Below are 21,825 nucleotides of genomic sequence, written 5' to 3'. Positions count from 1 at the left end.
TGGGCAGATAGGGACCACGGTCCCATGTGTGGGCCCCACCTTGATGTGTCTCAATCATCCACACTGTGCATTTTTATGGGGCCCCTTAGGGCTATGATCCCTCCAAAGATCAGGCCGATTTGACGCTCAGGTGGTCAACATCATAGGAAACAGTGGAGATTTAACGTCTGCCATTGGAACCCTTTTGGGTCAGCACAGAGGCTTTGAATCAATATGAAATTTGTTTTTACTCTTCATCCAGGTCAGGGTGACCTTATGAATGGATTGGATGGCTTATAAACATTATGGTGGGCCCCATGTGGAGCCCACAGTGATGTACGTGTTTTATTCATACTGTCCACTGCCGAAGACGGTGGAGCCCACCTAGATGTATGTGTTTTACCTATGCTGTCCAACCATTTTAGGTGGTTGCTGACGGCAGGGGGACCCCACCATGAGGTATATGTTTCATCCATGCCGTCCATCTATATGGGACCCACCCCACGTGTGGGGGCTGCACCTCGTGTGTGTGTGTGTATGCATGTGTATATATATATATGTATATGTATATATATATATATTATATATATTATATATATACACATATATATGATGGTGGGCCTTTGTGGGCCCTACCATGATGCATGTGTTGCATCCAAGCTGTCTAACTATTTTGAAAGCTCATTTTATGGCATGAGATAAAGACTGAGATGGATCTAGGATCAAGTGGATCACCCAACAAAAGGCACTGGGGATTGAGCTTCTGCCATTGAAACTCCTTGTTGTCACAAGAGTTAGGATCATTAGGAAATTTGTTTTCCTCTTAATCCAAGTCTGTGTGACCTCACGACTAGATTGGATAGAAAATAAATGTTATGGTGGGCCTTAAGAATTTTCATGGTGGAAATCATGGTCACCACTGTTATTTGGAGTGTGGTCCAGTTGATCCTTTGCTATAGATATATATGAGGCCCATGTGATTAGGCCCATCTTGGTGTAGTTGTGGCCCATTGTTGAGGCCCACTTTAATACATATGAGGCCCATGTGATTGGCCCATCTTAATATATTTGTGGCCTGTTGTTGAGGCCCACTTTGATACATACGAGACCCATAGTATGAGGCCCATTTGACGTGTTGGAGGCCCATAGGTCTAGGCCTAATGAGATGTACATAAGGCCCATTGCAATGTGCGATTCCACCATGGTTTATGTAATGATGCCCTGGGAGCAATGTTGGTTTGATGTCCACATTGTAGGATGATGCTGGTTAAATGTCCACATTGTCACTCTCTTTAGGGCCCATTGTTAGGCCCATACTAGTGGTGTAGGCCGTCTAGGCCCATCTTCGTTATGCACAAAGCCCATTACTATATAACATGCTTAGTATAGATCCATGATTCATGATCATATGCATCATATTTATGCTTGATATGAGGAGTGACTAATCATAGCATATGCCCTCAGGTAGATTGTTTATGGGCTCCCTGATATGCGGAGTTGCCCTTCATGAGCGCGTGGTATGCGTATGATTTGTTGCATGTCTAGTAGAGTGATTCATGTACTTACATTTGTGTGATTATGATTATTGTATGCCCTAACGACATCATGGCCATAGCCTCCACAGACACATCGTGGATGGCTGGAATGGATACTAAAAATACTGTTTCTAGTATCGGGGCGCCATAGATGTCCCTGGGTGAAAATTTCTAAACCCGATAGTACTAGAAGTTGACTCTAACGTCGAGACTGAGTGGATACACGAGCACGCGAGGTCCGTATACTAGTAGGCCGCATCTCCCACTGTGTTGTGGTCGATTGTAAAGGTGTGTGACCTTACCTGCCTGAGTGAGGGGGCAATTTCTAGGTTGAATTTGACCACCTTGAGGAATCGGTCCACTTTCGACAAGCCGGGCCTGATATTGGCAGGCAAATAGTGAGGTCTCTTCCACTCTCTTAGTTGTGCATCCGGATAGGGGCGGCAAGCTGGCGTAAAGTGTAATAGACCCCGGTGATTATCCAAAATGAGAACTGTACTGATACATGATGAGGATTGACATGCTTGAACTGTATCTCACATCGCATGGTCTTGACATGACCAATAGCATTCATATCTTACACCGCATAGCCTTGGTACGGTTGATTGCATTCATGTAGTCATCAGCATGATTTCACATTTCTCTGACCTTGCATTCTAAGCACGCTTATGTTGCGCACACACTTATACCACCCTCTAAGCTTTCTATAAGCTTATGCACGATTGATACGTGTAGGTAACGTTAGCACGTAGCCATGGCATAGGAGCAGCAAGAGCGTGCAGTCGAGCTTTTGGAGTTTTCGTTATTTACATTATCTTGTATTTCCCTTTAGACGCTTTGTACTTAAAAGTTTTTTATCATAGTGGATTTTGTGGTGGTGTTCTCATGGTTATTGTTCGTGGGTTATGCTTATGGTTATGCTTATACTGAATTAAAATCATATTTTAAATCCTCCTTATAGGATCCTAGGATCGGAACCTGGTATATATATTCCGAGAGCCGAGAATGGGGTACTATAGAGGCTATCGGTGCCGGATTCGGCAATTGGGAATTTTATGAGCCTGGTTTCTGAGTTCGGGGCGTGATAGAAGTTGGTATCGGAGCATAACTTCCGAATAACTCAGAACAGCATCATATGTTTGTTATGAGTTAGGGTGATTAGGTTCCGAGTGCGAAACCTTTCGATTGAGTTCCCTAACGTGCGATTCTCAGGGTTGATTAGCATCATTGTTCTTTCCTATAGGACATGCCGCCCAGGAGAGTGACCCAAGCACACCCCGCTCCACCACCTGAGGTTCCAGCTTTACCACCTGTCGCTCTCATTCCACCCCTTGAGATCCCTGCTCCCCTGGCCAAGGATGATGTTCCTCCACCTGATGCCGGTGCGGATCCGACTATGCCTATGAGTGCCTCGCAGTTACAGCAGATGTGCAGGCCGTAACTGCTGCACTTCAGGGGCAGGGCGGGCGCCCAATTATTTCTCTAGCCCAGGCCAAGCAGGAACACACGAGCGCCCATCTTCGAGAGTTCTGACAGCTTGATCCTCCGCATTACCAGGGCGAGCCAGATCTGACTGCAGCTGAGAGATGGCGCTCCAATGTGAAGAAGATCTTTAATACTATGGCATGTACGACCTAGCAGCGATTCCGGTTGGCAGTGTTTCTTCTCCAGGGTGAGGCCAAGCACTAGTGGACCTCCATTACCCTTGTCGCAAGACCTGATTATGTCTGGATATAGGAGGATTTTATCAACCGATTCGAGGAGCAGTACTTCCCTGACCATATTCGACGTCAGAGAGCACTGGAGTTCGAGACTCTAGTGCAGGGGGACTTGACCGTGGCGCAGTACGCGACCCTCTTTATGGCGCTATTGAGGTTCGCGTTATATTTGGTTGATGATGAGAGGCGAAAGGCCTGCCATTTCGAGAATGACTTTCGTTACGGTCTTCAAAGCCATGTGATTGGGCACGAGCTCCTGACCTTTCAAGCAGTAGTACGGAGGGCTCAAATTTATGAGACAGTGGGCCAGCACACAGAGTGATTAAGATCAGAGGAGAGGTCGGAAGAGGCAGGCCCACTCCAGTAGCTCCCAATAGCATCAACGACTGCAGAGGTACAAGAGCCACCCATTCGCTCGAGCACCAGCAGCACCATCGGCACCCCCAGTCACACCACCTCAGAGATAGCTTTCTGATACCTATTATAGATGCGGTGAGATAGGACGCCGTAGTTGGGAGTGTCCCTGACAGTAGCAGCAGCAGCCGAGAGCACCACAGCAGCCTCCACAGTAGCTGAGAGCACCGCAACAGCCTCCGTAGCAGCAGCGACATCAGATTCCACCACCGATACCCCCTCAACAACAGCATCAACACCAACCTCCAAGACCTTAGCAGTAGAGGTAGCAGTTTCGAGCACCTCAGCGACATCAGTAACAGCAGCACCCTTCGAGGGGACATCACCTCCCCAGCCAGCTCAGGCTAGATTTTATGCCGCTCAGCAAGACCCGCAGTCATCCGGAGGGGTTGTTGAGGGTATACTTCCAGTCTCTGCATGCATCGCTCGAGTATTGTTTGATTCCGGTGCTTCGCACTCATTCATGTTTGAGAATTTCTGCCGGTGAACTGGTTTCTCGACACCGTATTGAAGCCCTTGGGGAAGACCGCAGTATTAGGCCATTTTTTTCATCTTGCCCTGTTCTGGTCGGTGATATCTTTTTACCCACTGACTTATTTGTGCTGCCGATGTCAGATTTCAACGTGATCTTGGGCATGGATTGGCTTGCCGAGTACCACGCCATCTTGGACTATTCCACAAGGACAAACACGTTATGCATATCAGGCTTGCCGTAATTTTAGTTTGTTCCCGAGCCCCGAGGAGAGCCATTGTCTTGCTTGATGTCCTGTGCCGTTGAGGAGCCTGTTGCCTTGTGTATCGATTAGTTACCGGTGGTCTTTAAATTCCCCGACGTATTCTAGGAGATTTCGGGATTGCCCTGCGCCGTCATATTGAGTTCCAGATTGATCTTGTGCCGAGTACCGTGCCTATCTCGAAGGCCCCGTATCGTATGGCATCGATGGAGTTGCGTGAGCTACAACGACAGTTGGATGAGTTGCATGAGTTGGGATTCATTCGTTGGAGCAGTTCTTTGTGGGGAGCGTCGGTTCTCTTCGTCAGGAAGAAGGATGACTCGTTAAGGCTCTTCATCGATTACCCCGAGCTCAATCGGGTTACAACCAAGAACAAGTACCTGCTCCCGAGGATAGACGATTTATTTGATCAACTGCAAGGTGCACAGTTCTTTTCGAAGATTGACCTGCGTTCTGGTTATCATTAGATTCGTGTTTGAGAGGAGGACATCCCGAAGACGGCTTTCAGGACATGTTACGGTCAATTTGAGTTTCAGGTCATGTCCTTTGGACTGATTAATGTACCTGCAGTCTTCATGCAGTTGATGAATGAGGTCTTCCATCCATATCTTGATCAATTTATTGTGGTCTTCATCGATGACATTCTAATATATTCGAGGACCCGTGAGGACCATATGCAGCATCTGAAGATCGCTTTGTAGATCCTCCGTGCCCACCAGCTGTATGCGAAGCTGGAGAAGTGTGAGTTCTGGCAGGAGAAGGTGAGATTCCTCAGTCACGTGGTGATGATGGAGGTGTCGCAGTAGACCCCTCGAAGGTTGAGGCAGTACGTCAGTGAGATCAGCCCACGACTGTGTCCGAGATCTGCAGTTTCCTTAATTTAGTGGGATACTATCGGCGTTTCATTGAGGGCTTCTCCCGTATTGCAACCTCGTTAACCAGGTTGACTCGGAAGGGTGTAGATTTTGTTTGGATTGACACATGTGAGTAGGCATTTATGGAGCTGAAGGACCATCTGACGTTCGCTCCTGTCCTCACTCTTCCCTCTGGGAGTGATGGATTTGTTGTATTTACCGATGCCTCACGTATTGGTTTAGGCGCTGTCCTGATGCAGCACGGCAGACTTGTAGCCTTCGCGTCCCGTCAGCTCAAGGTCCATGAGCTGAACTACCCCACACATGACTTAGAGCTGGCAACAGTCGTCTTCGCACTGAAGGTGTGGAGGCACTATCTCTATGGGGTCAGGTTCGAGCTTTTCTCTGACCACAAATTGGCAGATTGGTGCTGATGGTGGACTTCGCTTCATAGGTCAATTATGTGTCCTAGATATTCCTGAGCTGTTTAGAGATCTTATGACTGAGTGCTATCTACCCTGGGTCGACAAAGATGTATCATGATATGAGGCGACAGTATTTTTAGGCGGGGATGAAGCGCCAGATCGCCAGTTTTGTGGCCAAATGTGACACATGCCAGGATGTCAAGGCCGATCATCAGAGACCCCCTGGTCTATTGCAGCTGTTGAGCGTCCCAATATGGAAGTGGGAGCATATATTTACCAATTTTATCATGAGCTTGCCGAGGACTCAACGCGGTCATGACGTTATCTGGATCGTCATTGATCGTCTAACGAAGTCAGCACATCACAATTCGTGCGACTTGGCCTTTGGACCAGCTTGTGAGGTTATTCATCGAGGAGATTGTGAGAATTCACGACGTTCTGGTCTCGATCATTTCTGACCGAGACCCGAGGTTCACGTCTCAATTTTGGAGGAGCTTTCAGAGAGCGAGGGGTGCTAATTTGCAAATCAGCACTGCGTATCATCCGCAGACCGATGGCCAAACCAAGAGGGTCAATCAGATCCTTGAGGACAAGCTTCGGGCCTGCGTGATTGACTTCGAGGGTAGCTCGGATGAGCATCTGTGAATGGCTAAGTTCGCATACAACAGCAGCTATTAGGTGACCATTGGCATGGCTCCTTTTGAGGCATTGTATGGCAAACCGTACAGATCTCCGAGTTGTTGGACCGAGGTCGGAGAGCGGCATCTCGTAGGTCCTGAGCTTGTGCAGCAGATGTTAGAGGTTATCGATATCATCAGGCAGAGGATGCGCACAGCTCAAAGACGGCAGAAGAGTTTTGCTGATTGCCGTCGTCGTCCCTTGGAGTTTGATGTAGGGGACCACGTCTATCTCAAGGTCTCGCCCATGAAGGGCGTAGTTCGATTTAGAGTGAAGGGCAAGCTTGCCCCGAGATTCACAGGACCTTTTAAGATCACTAAGTGCATTGACGCCATGGCCTATCGGCATGCTTTACTATCTCAGTTGTCTGGCGTTCACAATATTTTCCACATCTCTATATTGAGGAAGTGTGGGTCAAACATCATTCCAGTTATTGATTGGCAGCCGTTGGAGGTTCGTAAGGACGCTTCTTATATTGAGCAACCGGTTCGTATCCTTGATCGGAAGGAGCAGGTCCTCCGGACCAAGGTCATTCCCTTAGTGAAGGTTTAGTGGGGTCACCATTTGATTGATGAGGCATTTTGGGAGCGTGAGGCTGAGATTCGAGTGCGCTATCTCCATCTCTTTGATGATTGATTATATGTTGTATCTTGTATGCTGTCTCCGATTTTATATGACGATACCTTGATTCCTCTTCTATTATGAGTAATGTTACTTGCAATGACTGTGTAAATTTTAAGGACAAAATTTTTATTTGGAGGGGAGAGTTATAAGGCCTGTATCCTAGTCCGTACTATTCCATTGGCTTCCACAGTCATTTCAGTCAAATTTTGGTAATCCTCGACTCGTATCCAACGTTTGCGCGCAATCCTAAACCAGGTTCCTCATACCGAAGTCGGCTCGACCCGAAAGTTATACCTTAGCGACCGTGCCTTCGTCACAGTTCGAACGCCGCGACTCTCATACCGAAATGATACCCAGGCCAGGTGATGTGGGCCTGCATTCATTCGGAAGAAATGGCGTGCATTGCAAATATCGAGGGAATCCCTACGATATGTCCCATCAAATCAAGTCTAGTACACCACCTTACCTCCATGCCACCTCACCCAACAACAAGTACAAGTGGCCTCTCTCTCTTTTTCCACAAGTCAACTCTCTCTCTCCCCTCACCATTCCTCTTTTTCCCCATTTCCAACCACAACCATACCTCCCATCACCTTTTCCTTACAGCCACCACATCACCCCATCCCTTAAGCCACTACTTCTCTTTCTCTCTCTCATTTCATCTCTTCACTTCCCAAGCAACACACCATCCCACATCCAAGCTCTCCCCCTCCCAAACAACAAGTGTGGCCCACTTTTCCTACCCTCTCATCTCACATCTCAACCATTCATTCATCATCTACCACCATCAAACTTGAAGGCAAGGAGCTAAGGAAGCTAGGGGAGCAAGGAGAAGGCCTAGAGGTGGGTGATCCACCGTTAATTCTTGTTTTAGGGCCCACTTGTTGGTGGGACCCATTTTGATGTATGTGATGTATCCATGAGGGGCCCATAGTGGCGGGGTCCTTCTGTCACCATCTCTCTCTCTCTCTCTATCTCTCTTTTGTATGATGTCTTGTGGCCACCACGGTGTAAGACGATCTTGACTGTCTGATCATGAGGCCCACCTTGTAACGGATCCATTGGACGACCAAGATGAAAGAAAAACATAAGTATTAAATTAATCCAAATCAGGTGGGCCACGTTTATGTGGGACCCACCTTAACTAAAATGTGGGCCACGTGCATGTGGGGCCCACCATGATGCTGTGTATATCCATGCCGTCCAGCATCTCTGGACACTAGACGAGAGGTAGGGGTGGCTAACATGGAGTGCGTGTACTGGCATGGGCGGGTACTAACCACTAACAAAAATAAGGGGAGATTTCTTTTAGTTTTGGGGTGGACCACTCCCACAGGCCCCACCTTAATGTATGTTTTTAATCCAGGCTGTCCATTTCATTCCTTAGATCATTTTAAGCATTGAGCAGAAGAATGAAGTTGATCCAAATTTCTGGTGGGCCATAGCATAGCAAACTGTGATTTTTACCATTGAAAAATTGCCTGATGATTTTATACACCAAAACGCCTCAAATATTAGGCTTATTTGGCTTGTTTTGAGCCATGGGTGCCACTGGACGGTGTGGATTCCCCTGATGCAGACCCTACCACAGAAAAACCTCAGGAAAATAATTTTTTTCAAAAATAATAAAAATTTAGGTAGCAGCACCTGCTGCCGCTGATAGAGCAGCAGGCACTGCTGCGCCATGGGCAGGCAGACAAGGGCCACGGTCCCATGTGTGGGCCCCACCTTGATGTGTCTCGATCATCCATACCGTGCATTTTGATGGGGCCCCTTAGGGCTGTGATCCCTCCAAAGATCAGGCCGACCTAACACTCAGGTGGCCCACATCACAGGAAACAGTGGAGATTTAACGTCTGCCATTGGAACCCTTTTGGGTCAGCACAGAGGTTTTGAATCAATATGAAATTTGTTTTTACTCTTCATCCAGGTCTGCGTGACCTTATGAACGGATTGGATGGCTTATAAACATTATGGTGGGCCCCACATGGAGCCCACAGTGATGTACGTGTTTTATTCATACCGTCCACTGCCATGGACGGTGGTGCCCACCTAGATGTATGTGTTTTACCTATGTCGTCCAACCATTTTAGGTGGCTGCTGGATGGCAGGGGGACCCCACCATGAGGTATATGTTTCATCCATGCCATCCATCTATATGGGACCCACCCCACGTGTGGGGGCTGCACCTTGTGTGTGTGTGCATGTATATATATATATGTATATATATTATATTGTATAAATTATATTATATATATATATATATTATATATTATTATTATTATTATATATATATATACATATATATGATGGTGGGCCTTTATGGGCCCTACCATGATGCATGTGTTGCATCCAAGTTGTCCAACCATTTTGAAAGCTCATTTTATGGCATGAGCTAAAGACTGAGATGGATTTAGGATCAAGTGGACCACCTAGCAAAAGGCAGTGGGGATTGAGCTTCTGCCATTGAAACTCCTTGTTGTCACAAGAGTTTGGATCATTAGGAAATTTGTTTTCCTCTTAATCCAAGTCTATATGACCTCACGACTAGATTGGATAGAAAATAAATGTTATGGTGGGCCTTAAGAATTTTCATGGTGGAAATCATGGTCACCACTGTTATTTGGAGTGTGGTCCAGTTGATCCTTTGATAAAGATACATATGAGGCCCATGTGATTAGGCCCATCTTGGTGTAGTTGTGGCCTGTTGTTGAGGCCCACTTTGATACATATGAGGCCCATGTGATCGGCCCATCTTGATATATTTGTGGCCTGTTGTTGAGGCCCGCTTTGATACATACGAGACCCATAGTATGAGGCCCATTTGTCGTATTGGAGGCCCATAGGTCGAGGCCCAATGAGATGTACATAAGGCCCATTGCAATGTGCGATTCCACCATGGTTTGTGTAATGATGCCCTGAGAGCAATGTTGGTTTGATGTCCACATTGTACGATGATGTTGGTTAAATGTCCACATTGTCACTCTCCCTAAGGCCCATTGTTAGGCCCATACTGGTAGTGTAGGCCGTGTAGGCCGTCTAGGCCCATCTTCATTATGCACAGAGCCCATCACTATATAACATGCTTAGTATAGATCCATGATTCATGATCATACGCATCATATGTATGCTTGATATGAGAAGTGACTGATCATAGCATATGCCCTCGGGCAGATTGTTTATGGGCTCCCTGATATGCGGAGTTACCCTTCATGAGCGCACGATATGCGTAGGATTTATTGCATGTCTAGTAGAGTGATTCATGTACTTGCATTTATATGATTATGATTATTATATGCCCTAGCGACATCAGGGCCATAGCCTCCACAGACATATCGTGGATGGCTGGAATGGATACCAAAAATACTGTTTCTAGCATCGGGGCGCCATAGATGTCCCTGGGTGAAAATCCCTAAACCCGATGGTACTAGAAGATGACTCTAACGTCGAAACTGAGTGGATACACAAGCACGCGAGGGCCGTATACCAGTAGGCCGCGTCTCCCACTGTGTCGTGGTTGGTTGTAAAGGGGTGTGACCTTACTCGCCTGAGTGAGGGGGCAATTCCTAGGTTGAGTTTGACCACTTTGAGGAATCGGTCCGCTATCGATGAGACGGGCCCAATATTAGTAGGCAAATAGTGAGGTCTCTTCCACTCTCCTAGTTGTGCATTCGGATAAGGGCGACAAGCTGGCATAAAGTGTACTAGACCCCGGTGATTATCCAGAATGAGAACTGTATTGTACATAATGAGGATTGACATGCTTGAACTGCATCTCGCATCGCATGGTCTTGACATGGCCGATAGCATTCATATCTTACACCGCATAGCCTTGGTACGACTGATTGCATTCATGTATTCATCAGCATGATTCCGCATTTCTCTGACCTTACATTCTAAGTATGCTTATGTTGCACACACACTTACACCACCCTTTAAGCTTTCTATAAGCTTATGCACGCTTGATGCATTCAGGTGACGCCAGTAAGCTTTCTATAAGCTTATGCACGCTTGATGCATTCAGGTGACGCCAGGACGGAGTTATAGTATAGGAGCAGCAGGAGCGTGCAGTCGAGCTTTTGGAGTTTCTGTTATTTGCATTATCTTGTATTTCCCTTTAGACACTTCGTACTTAAAAGTTTTTTATCATAGTGGATTTTGTGATGGTGTTCTCGTGGTTATTGTTCGTAGGTTATGCTTATGGTTATGCTTATACTAAATTAAAATCATATTTGAAATCCTCCTTGTACGATCCCAGGATCGGAACCTGGTGTATAGACGCTGGGAGCCGAGAATGGGGTACTACGGAGGCTGTCAGCGCCCGATTCGGCAACCGGGAATTTTGTGAGCCCTGTTTCTAAGTTCGGGGCGTGACGTTAAGGTTTAGGTTTAGGTTATAGAGGTTTAGGTTTAGGTTATAGGTTAAAGGTTAAGGTTTAGGTTAGGTTTTAAGTTTAGGTTAAGGTTGTAGGTTTAGGTTATAAGTGTAGGTTATAGGTTTAGGTTTAGGTTAGGTTATGGGTTAAGGTTTAGGGAATTAAGAATAGGTGTAGGTTTAGGTTTAGGAAATTGGGTTCGGGTTCGGGTTTAGGTTTGGGTTTTCAAGTTTAGGTTTAGGTTTAGGTTAGGGAGTTGAGATTAGGATTAGGTGTAGGTTTAGGTTTAGGTTAGGGAGTTGAGATTAGGATTAGGTGTAGGTTTAGGTTTAGGGATTTGAGAATACGTTAAGGTTTAGGTTTAGGAAATCGGGTTCGGGTTCGTTATCGGGTTTTTGTTTAGGTTTTAGGCTTAGGTTTTAGGTTTAGATTATAGTTAGGTTATAAGTGTAGGTTATAGGTTTAGGTTAAGTTTAGGTTATGGGTTAAGGTTTAGGGAATTGCGTTTAGGTTATAGGTTATAGGTTATAGGTTAAGGTTTAGGGAATTGAGTTTAGGTTATAGGTTATAGTTTTAAGTTATATGTTATAGGTTATAGGTTAAGGTTTAGGGAATTGAGTTTAGGTTATAGGTTATAGGTTATAAGTTAGGTTATAGGCTAAGTTTTAGGTTTAAGTTAAGGTTATAAGTATAGGTTTAGGTTATAGGTTAAGGTTTAGGTTATAAGTTTAGGTTTCAGGATTTGAGAATAGGTTTTGGTCAAGTTATAAGTATAGGTTTAGGTTATAGGTTAAGGTTTAGGTTTAGGTTTTAAGTATAGGTTTTAGGATTTGAGAATAAGTTTAGATTGAGGTTATAAGTTTAGGTTATAAGTTTTGGGATTTGAGAATAGGTTTAGGTTAGGGTGTAGGTTAAGGTTTAGGGAATTGAATTTAGGTTATAGGCTTAGGTTTAGGTTTAGGTTTAGGTTATAGGTTTAGGGATTTGAGAATATGTTTAGGTTTATGTAACACCCTGAAAATCGGGGGTCGAGCAGGTACCCAACTCCCGAGTTCCAACCCATCACTTATGCAACATATTTAATGATGGTTGTATGTTGTCTGTATGAGTACATAAAACATGAATGAGATTAAGCCAAAATAGCAAAACATAATCTAGGGACAATTGTAGTACGCAAGTGGAAGACTGAAAGGAATATATATAACTTTATAAACTAATATAGGTCCCCAAAGTAGGTATGCGTTGCCAGGTCAATAATTACAAGTACTATTTCCAAAATACAAATTTTCAAAAAAAAAAATGTGATAGCCCACAAGTATGACTCTAAAGCCCCGTCGATCAGAGTAGTTTATATTAACCCGCCTGAATACTGCATATATGAGAAAGCATCCTCATCGTCTGCGAAGTCCGTCTCTGCCTTATCAGTCGAGTCTCCATCTGCAACTAAGATAGAATCTGGTTGGTGTTTAAAACACTGTCCCGTAACGTGGGAGTGAGTGATCAACTCAGTGGAACAATAAAGCAAAGGTTAAAATGTTCTCAATTCAGTCAAGTAGTAATGATAAAACAATACAATCAAACATCCCTAAGTACTTTGATTAATGCAAGAATGGTATGTATAAATGATGCATGCCCTTGCCTGCACTCCCTTTGTGATCTTCATCTAATGGTGCGCATGTCAGCCACTTCCTCGTGCTCTCTACTCAATGTCAAAGGGTACATTCAGTGCGGTGCATGAGTGTGATTACCAAGTTCTTATTAGTCCTTTTCATACAACAGGATTGAGAAGCTAAGGTACCTCCCTTATATCAATTCCCAAACAATGATCCATTCTAGGGTCGTCAGTCTTAGCAAATCTCATACGATGTTGTGGTTCTAGGTCGCTATAAATTGCTCGTCACCTTATCAGTGTAGGCCTAATTTATACTCTAATTGCTGTGGAAAGACTCGTCGCCTCTGCACAAACTTAGAGTATGCTCGAAGTTACTACAAATGGCTCGTCACCTAAACGTAGGCCGACAGCTCGAATACAATGTCCCATACCACCGTATTCAGCTCACGAGTCTGGGTTGCTCACTGGTCACTACGGGGAGGCTCGTCACCCCAACATAGGCTGACAGATCGACCATGGTGTCCCATACCACCATGCCTGGCTCATGAGTCTTAGCGGATCGAGGTACCAAGGTTAAAGGGATTTTCACTAGTGAGTTTGGTACCTTAGATTCAAGCAGTAGTGTCCATACATGGTGAACATACATTGGGTCAATTGGGTTACTTGACGAGCTCGACTAGTATGAGCGCACCTCGAGTTAATCAACATGAAGGGCGTAAGCACTCTGTGTGGCCTAACCACTGCCACAACCAAAGTACGACTCGGGTTTATCGAATGCATCTTGTGTGGTGAAAACAACCTCAGCCACCTAACCGAGATCTGTTACCGATTGCCTGGACTAAGTCATAGTCCTAATCACACTTAGTTACAGTTTATATATCACATATGATATGCATAGCAGCATTACACAACAGTTCAACCATTTCAAGCATTTAGCATTTCATGAAACACATAGTACACATGTTATCTTACCTAGGTATTACTTTCATAAATCACATAGTAGGAAGATAGGTGACATAAAGGAAACTATAGTTATAGAGGAGGGGATTGAGAATCCTATCTCAACACCCTCATTTCAAACATTTAAACAAGCATTTCCTCATACAGGCATTTTATCAAACACTTACACTACATATATCAGATACATAGATTAATTTACTTAAAACGTATATTATAGCAAATCCTTTCACATAGGAGTTGCAACACATACAACGATCATGTATTACCAAACATCTATCATAACAGGTATTAATCATAATTTCATATTCATTCAGACATTTCAACAAATACTTAGTTTACACACTTCAACATATATGACGTATGTTGGTTATAACAGGTGTTAGGGCAAACCCTTTCACCATGGAGTTGTCACATATACAACAACCATATATCCATGACGGATAATCATGGCAAGCACGAATCCAAATTCCATACTCATTCAATCATATCAACAAACACAAGAATACACTATATTCAACATAGTTCATATATATGTGTAAAGTGCGGGAAACATCGTGTCTAAGCATGTGATAGCAATTCAAGTCAGTCATAAATCATTAACTGATATTGAAAGCCTTGAAATCCATAACCTAAACTTTATAGTTTGCACCTTACGCTGGTAAACGCATAACGGATTCGTTTTAGACACTTAGCCTTTGTCAAAGGCAGATTGGCGACCTACAGTATGAAATAGGTTAGTTATTCCATTACTTACAATGTTTGAAACCCTATAATAGGTTAGGGTTAGGTTTCCTTACCTAAGAACGGAATTCGAATCGCCCGTATAGCGATGCAGCTAGGGTGGTTAAGTGCATGGAGCAACGGGATCGAATCCCAGAATGAAATCTCCAGCTCTCACTCTCTCTTTCTCTCTTTCCTTTCCTTTTCCTCTTCTCTCTTCATTAGGGTTTAAAAATTCGTATGGAATATTAGAGAGAGGGTTTAAGGCCCTTATATAAGCCCAGGTCTGATGGAAATGGCCTCAGGGCCAAGGTATACTTAGGTTATATCCAAAGGGCGTCTGTTTCATCCCAACGGAGCACTTCTGGTGGCTCCTTTTCTATGTACGGTTGGATTTAAGCTCCCTGATATTGGATCTAGGTCGTGCTAAGTTTTCGCTCTGATCGGGTTTGTAGATCGACCGTGGTGGACCAGTTTCAGTTCAACGGTCACGGCACTCGATCAGGGCCACAAGAACATTGCCATGTATGGGACATTTTCCCTGATCTGAGGGTGTATTTGGGTCAGATTCTGACGGTCTGAATCCTTATATTTGGCCCGCAAGCGACACGACTCAGATTACTTAAATTCAGATTTTATTTCTAAAGATATTCACGTTTCTCACACACTTTGCTCCGGGCTCAAGTTGTGCATTTCTAGACACAATTGAGACTTGATTTCTGAGGGGTTTGTCAAGTCTAGTAATGCAATCATAATTGTATAGTTTTGCAGTTATCGGACTTTCGACGTACGGTCTAGGTCCGATACAAAGTTTCGGTGTGCTCCCAAGAGCAATCAGGTTTAGGGATGGATTCTAGATTTCAGGGTAATATAGCATCAATGATTCTGCACGGTTTGGGTCTTGCAGATCATATTTAAAGTGATTAGTGCGACTTTCATAAGTACTCTAGTTTAGCACTTGCTAGTATTAACCTAATTTCTGAAGGTTTCGGTCTTAGGTGATTTCTGTTTGAGGTGGTACTCGGGTCCTTGTATGGATTTTTTCGAGATGTTACAGTTTAAGTTTAGGTTTAGGTTATAGGTTTAGGTTAAGGTTATAAGTTAAAGTTAAGGTTATATGTTTAAGTTTAGGTTAAGGTTTAGGTTATAGGTTTTTGGTTAAGGTTTAGGTTATAGTAATAGGTTTTGGGATTTGAGAATAGGTTTAGATTATAAGTATAGGTTTAGGTTAGGTTATAGGTTAAGGTTTAGGGAATTAAGTTTAGGTTATAGGTTCAGGTTATAGGTTATAGGTTTAGGTTAAGGTTTAGGTTATAGGCTTTGGGATTTGAGAATTGGTTTAGGTTATAAGTATAGGTTTAGGTTTAGTTGTAGGTTAAAGTTTAGGGAATTGATTTTAGGTTATAGGTTATAGTTTTAGGTTTAGGTTTAGGTTGTAGTTATAGGTTTTGGGATTTGAGAATAAGTTTAGGTTATAGGTCAAGGGTGTGGACCCTGCAAATACAGATATAAACACGGCCTACTCCAATTGGCCAGGTCTCTCCAATGTTGTCCATAGGAAATGGTTAGCTTCATCATGGTCATAACAGCAGTTCCCACCTTCTAGGGACCCCCACTCAACATCTGGATAGCTCTAACGCACATCCGGGTTGCTCCATCAATTTCAAGCAAATACAGATATAAACACGGCCTGTCCAAATGGTCAGGCCACTCCAATGTTGTCCATAGGAAATGAACAGCTTCATCATGGTCATAATAATGGTTCCCACTTTCAAAGGACCCCCGTTCAACATCCGGATAGCTCCGACACACATCCGAGTATGCTCCATCAATTTCGAGCAAATACAGATATAAACACGGCCTGTCTAAATGGTCAGGCCACTCTAATGTTGTCCATAGGAAATGGATAGCTTCATCCTAGTCATAATAGCGGTTCCCACCTTCCAAGGACCCCCGCTCAACATCCAGATAGCTCCGACGCACATCCAGGTCTGCTCCAACAAATTTGAGTTAATACATAAACACGGCCTGTCCAAATGGTTAGGCCACTCAGATGCTGTCCATAAAAAATGGATAGCTTCATCATGGTTATAACAGCGGTTCCCACCTTCCAGGGACCCCCACTCAACATCCGGATAGCTCCAACGCACATCCGGGTCTGCTCATTTAAATAAAATGGATTATCAAGATCATTTAAATAAAATCAGGTCCAATCAACAATCTGACCTGGAGGATTCTATTAGTATTGTTGATGGCACCTCGAACCTTGTTTAAATCCAGGTTGCAATCTGTGGCCACTGATATTATTTGTCTTTTTGTGAAGTTAGCGATGATTTCTGCTTCAAACCCAGTGAAAGCAGCCCTAATGATAAAGAAGATTTCTTTTCATGAATTCGCTCTCTCTCTCTCTCTTAATTTTTTAACTTTCCATTATAATAATAACTACCTAAAATCATGGCGTTTTCTCAAGATAGCAGTTCAATCCATCCCAACTTGTGCACCTATTAGGACAAGCAATTCAAACAACATCCTGCAACACATTTAAATGCCTAATCAGTCTCACTCCAGTCTTATATATTGAATGCCTGATGTACAGTCTCTTGAATTGGTGCAAACTAATAAATGACAAAATGGGCCATAGTTAGAACATCACCACCAGCAGCACAAAATGCACTTCCTTTCCCCTGTAACCATTTGAAACAAAACAATTAAAAACATGTTAGACAAAATTTTAGCAAAGAAAAAAAAAAGAATTTCTAGTCATTTTCCCGACTTAACATTATGATATTAATGGTATGTGATGAAGAATTTAAACATCAAAAATGAAAAAACAATCAAAACTATTCATCAACATGCCCTAATAACAACAAGAACAACAACAACTATAAAAAATGTTAACAATTATTTTGTGGAATTGATGGTTCTTGGCCATCCAAATAACATAAAAGCTCGCATCATGACCAGCCATAGGTTGAGAACTCTGTTTTTGGTTAGCGAGCATGGAAACATGAAATCCTCCATACATGAGTTATACCCTAATGACTTAAGCAATATTAAACATAACTTCCAAGTATAAAGAAGAACAAAAAATGAAATCCACACTCTTCTTCTTTACTCTATCAAAGAGAAAACTCAACAGGCAGGAATTAATTACAATTTACTGTTCATGTACTTAAACTATGACATGACAAAAACTAAGAAAGGGACATACCTTAATATATTGCTATTTTGAACTCCATTTGAAGGGATTCTGATAATCAAACCAATTAAAAAGATCAGGCTAATGACTTCAACTAAAAAGAAAATAAAAATTCTATCATAAAAACAAAGATTCCAAGTTCATATGAACTGCCTAGCATTTTAAGAAAGGATTTGTAACCAAGTCTTTGGCAAAAGAAGCAATATTTCTACCCCAAATTCTCACTTAGGAATTCATAAAAAAAGGTCATGGAGGGGCAATTTCAAGGCAAGTAAACATCGACACATGGAAAAGGTCACGTGCAAAGCACCCACATGGAGGAACCATCCCAATGCTTAGTTTCTCTAAACCAACAATATTACAGCAAATGACACCATATGCAGGATATGAAAGAAGATACATGCAACCATACATCAAAATCCATTGGGTACAATATGATAAGAAACTGTCCTTGCTTCAGCAAAATCAGAAGAGTGTTCAAATAATAAAATGCCATCTTAAAGGGAATTTTATAACAATTCCTCCAATAAAGGAATATATTTGTTTGGTGTACCGCCAAGGTTAAATACTAATTCTTCAAGAACACACGTATGATAAGTTGGAGCTTTTTATCCTTCGGATCTGGGACACCTTTCAATGATCAAAATTGTTTATGTGATGGTCTAATTTTGAATGTGGGTAGCAAAAATAAAAACAAAAACTCTTCTATTGGAATATTCTAACCTCTGGATTATTCAAAGCCCTTATATATTCAGTGGCTAAGCAGACTGCCTATATTCAAAGGAAATGATGCAAACATTTTGGGTCATTGAAAAGGACCTGATCTAGCTATATATGCTAAAACAACTCAGAAATAGAACAAAAGTAATGGGCCATGATGCATTGGGTGTGAAAACCACACTATTTTACCATCACACATTCAACTAAAAAGAGAGAGAAAAAAAAATCTGATCTAAATATAGCTCAGCACAAAAGATTGAATAGCTCTATTTGAGTTTTAAGTTTTTTTCCAGTGGAGCCCATGGTTCACTGCATTTTAATAGGTGGATGTCATCATCCTTTCATGGGGGTCACCAAATAGATGTCTAAGAAAGAAAAACATCAAGAGTTCATACCATGATACCATTCACACATCTCTGTCAAGGAACTACGTCATGGATGAGACATGAATTACTTTCAGTTGAGACCCATACTTCAATGTTGAGTGTGTCCCAACTATGGAATGTTCAACACTGCATTCCCTTAAGAAGCATCCATGTGAAATTATGGAGTCCAAAATCTGTAGAAATAATAAGTAAGCACAGGTAAATATTTGTATCAAAGAGTTAAAGCCTCATAAGCAAGAATAGTAAATACACATCATACCTGGCATTTGTCTATCTCTACACGAACACATGCCAATCTGGCATACATGTGAGAGATCCAATACCCGCCATATAGATTCCTTGGCACAAAAGTTAATACAGTAAAAACTCATGAGCAGGGCATATAGTATGAGACAAGTACATGGAAACCATCCATTTGTTTCGCACATTGTAGCTCACCTAATGAGTGGATGGCCTCATTTTTAGGCCAGGGTCCAAAAAAATCTACGTGATGAAGTCCACATGATGCATAAGCCCAGATGTTTACCACATGGTGCCAACTTAACATGTGTACTACAAGTAGAGGGGCTGCATTATAGGCACATCAAATTTATGTTTTTTCTTTTTTCCTTTTCCCTTTCAAGCAGTAGTTTTGGTTGAAAGATAAACATAATGTTGCAAATTCAATTTCACACATTTATAGATCAGAGTTATCATGCAAAATGTTGGCAATGGAAAATTTCAAACTTCTCAACTAAACAAAAGCAAAATAATTATTATTAAATGCTCAGCTATACACAGGCGATTAAAATCTAATGAAAAGACATCTAGTAGATTTAACCAGATCATCGAAATTGTGGGTCTCATAACTCATTATGAGTGGAGCATCTCAAAAATCACACTGATCAAGCAATCCTTACTATCTGATTGATGGCTATCAAGTAGATGGTCAAAAGTAAATAGTGAGTAGTCCAAATTTGAAGGTTTTACAAATGGGAACAAAAACAAAATTACATCATCATCACAGCTGAATATCGATTTTGAATTCTAAAATGTTTGAAGATCTAAACAAAATTAGATGTGACTTTTCCTCTAGTTTCATCAATTCCAAAAAAGGAAGCTAATAATTAGAAAAGCTTGATTTTTTTTAACTTAAATTATCAATATTCAAGAATCACATTTCATTGGTCATGGCTTTTAAAGGTATTGAATATAGTTTTTTTTTCTTTTTTCTTTTGTGGGCTTTCATACATTTTCTTTTCTCTTTTGTGGGCTTTCATACATTTTCTTTTCTCATGAAAGGGATGACTTTTTTTTCCTCGTTCAAGCAAAAGACAATGCTTAGCCCAAAGATCATTCTTTCTTGAAATTTTCTCAAACCTTAAGACCCTTCGATGACAATTCACAAAATGCAATATAACTGTAATCCTACACCAGTTCCACCAGTTTTGCCATAATTTCTTCTTTCTATTATAATTATTATATGACTAAAAGCACAACTGATGGGGGTATTTATAGAATCAGTACTGGGTCCGTACACATGCATACCTGTATCTTCTTCTTTTTCTTCTTCTTCTTCTTCTTCTTCTACGGCACCTTTAAGAAGCAATCCTAAAAAGGTAGAAAAAAGGTAGAAAAAGATGGAAGTGAGGTTAGAAATGTCTTCAAAGGAATTTATAGGTGGTTTTGACACTTGAATTTTGAAGAATCTGCATCTATAGTAATTGGATTCTTGAGAATTTCAGTATGTCAAGTTGTGTTTAACAAAAAGAAACAATTACAAGGAATCTAAGCTTAGACAAGGACTAAAAGCAATCCAAAAATAAGCAACCCATAAAACATCATAGCTGTACCGAGAAAAATAGAAACAACGCCCTGCATGTAGTGGCCCTCCACAGCAACATCCATCTCATCTTATGACCAACAACCTCCACAACAACTACTACGGCCACACTAAACACATCCCATGTCTAGCAGCCTCCTTAGGCATTGCATGTTATCATACTCCTTAGCAACAAATGAGTTTATTGATCTGCTATTCATGACAAAGAATTATGAAAGGAAATGATGAAAAGGCCAAGCTATATGTCCTAGAGGGGGGGTGAATAGCACAATGCCAAATAAAAACTTATAACAGCGGAATAATAAAGAAAATGATAGCCAAATTAAATAACAATGCAGGAAAGTAAAACAACCTCAAAATTCAGATCTTGAGAGGTTGATACAAACGTTATTCTAAGGACAACCTTACACCAAAAACAGAGTTTATGGTAGGACAACCTTATTTCTAGAAAGGTCTTTGTATCAAGTCTCAAATCGAAGAGGAGTACAGAATTAAATATAAACTGAAATGAAATAACTTGTAATTAAAAATGTATTGTTCTAGGGACAGCCATACACCATAAAAATGGCAGGGCAACCTTGCTGGAACAACTTTCAAATGAAATTGAAAAACAAGCTTATAAAGGAATAGCAGAAAGTAAATTCTAAGCTATTACAACATTCTCACAAAGCTTGAAATAATTACAACATTCACCACCATACATACATCCCACAAAAATTAATTAAAAGATTAAAAGAATAAATCAATCAACCACAACTCAAAGGTTTATAGTGGTTCGCCTGTGTGTTCACCAACTGTTATACAACAGCCACACAAAATGCTACTCAACTCCTAATATCCTCACACGGGGATATTAGCGTTCACTAAAAATAGGTTTTCCCAGGTTCACCCAAAACCCTTACAATTGTGTCTTTGTATGTGGGCTTACACAATTAAAAACCCCACTTCGAGTTTTCTGGCTTTCCTCGGATAACCAAAATAACAAGATTTTTCCGCAAATCTTGAAAGAAACCAAAATAATAGAAAGGAATTTACAATATGTAAAATACGAAAATCTCCTTCGTTGTAG

At 42.0% G+C, this 21,825-nt stretch overlaps 1 long non-coding RNA gene across 1 annotated transcript; it reads right to left on the bottom strand.

Moving 5' to 3' along the window:
* Positions 1 to 17,270: 17,270 nt before the first annotated feature.
* On the bottom strand, positions 17,271 to 19,144 carry LOC131238637 (uncharacterized). Its single transcript, XR_009167997.1, has 3 exons — positions 19,003 to 19,144; positions 17,841 to 17,879; positions 17,271 to 17,313 (listed from the first exon to the last, which is right to left on the bottom strand). It is a non-coding gene; the product is annotated as an uncharacterized LOC131238637 (long non-coding RNA).
* Positions 19,145 to 21,825: the final 2,681 nt, after the last annotated feature.

This window comes from Magnolia sinica, chromosome 3, assembly GCF_029962835.1.
Source record: "Magnolia sinica isolate HGM2019 chromosome 3, MsV1, whole genome shotgun sequence".
Lineage (NCBI taxonomy): Eukaryota > Viridiplantae > Streptophyta > Magnoliopsida > Magnoliales > Magnoliaceae > Magnolia > Magnolia sinica.
The sequence above is the reverse complement of the archived record's forward strand: the minus strand, read 5'-3'. Positions and strand labels throughout refer to the sequence as shown.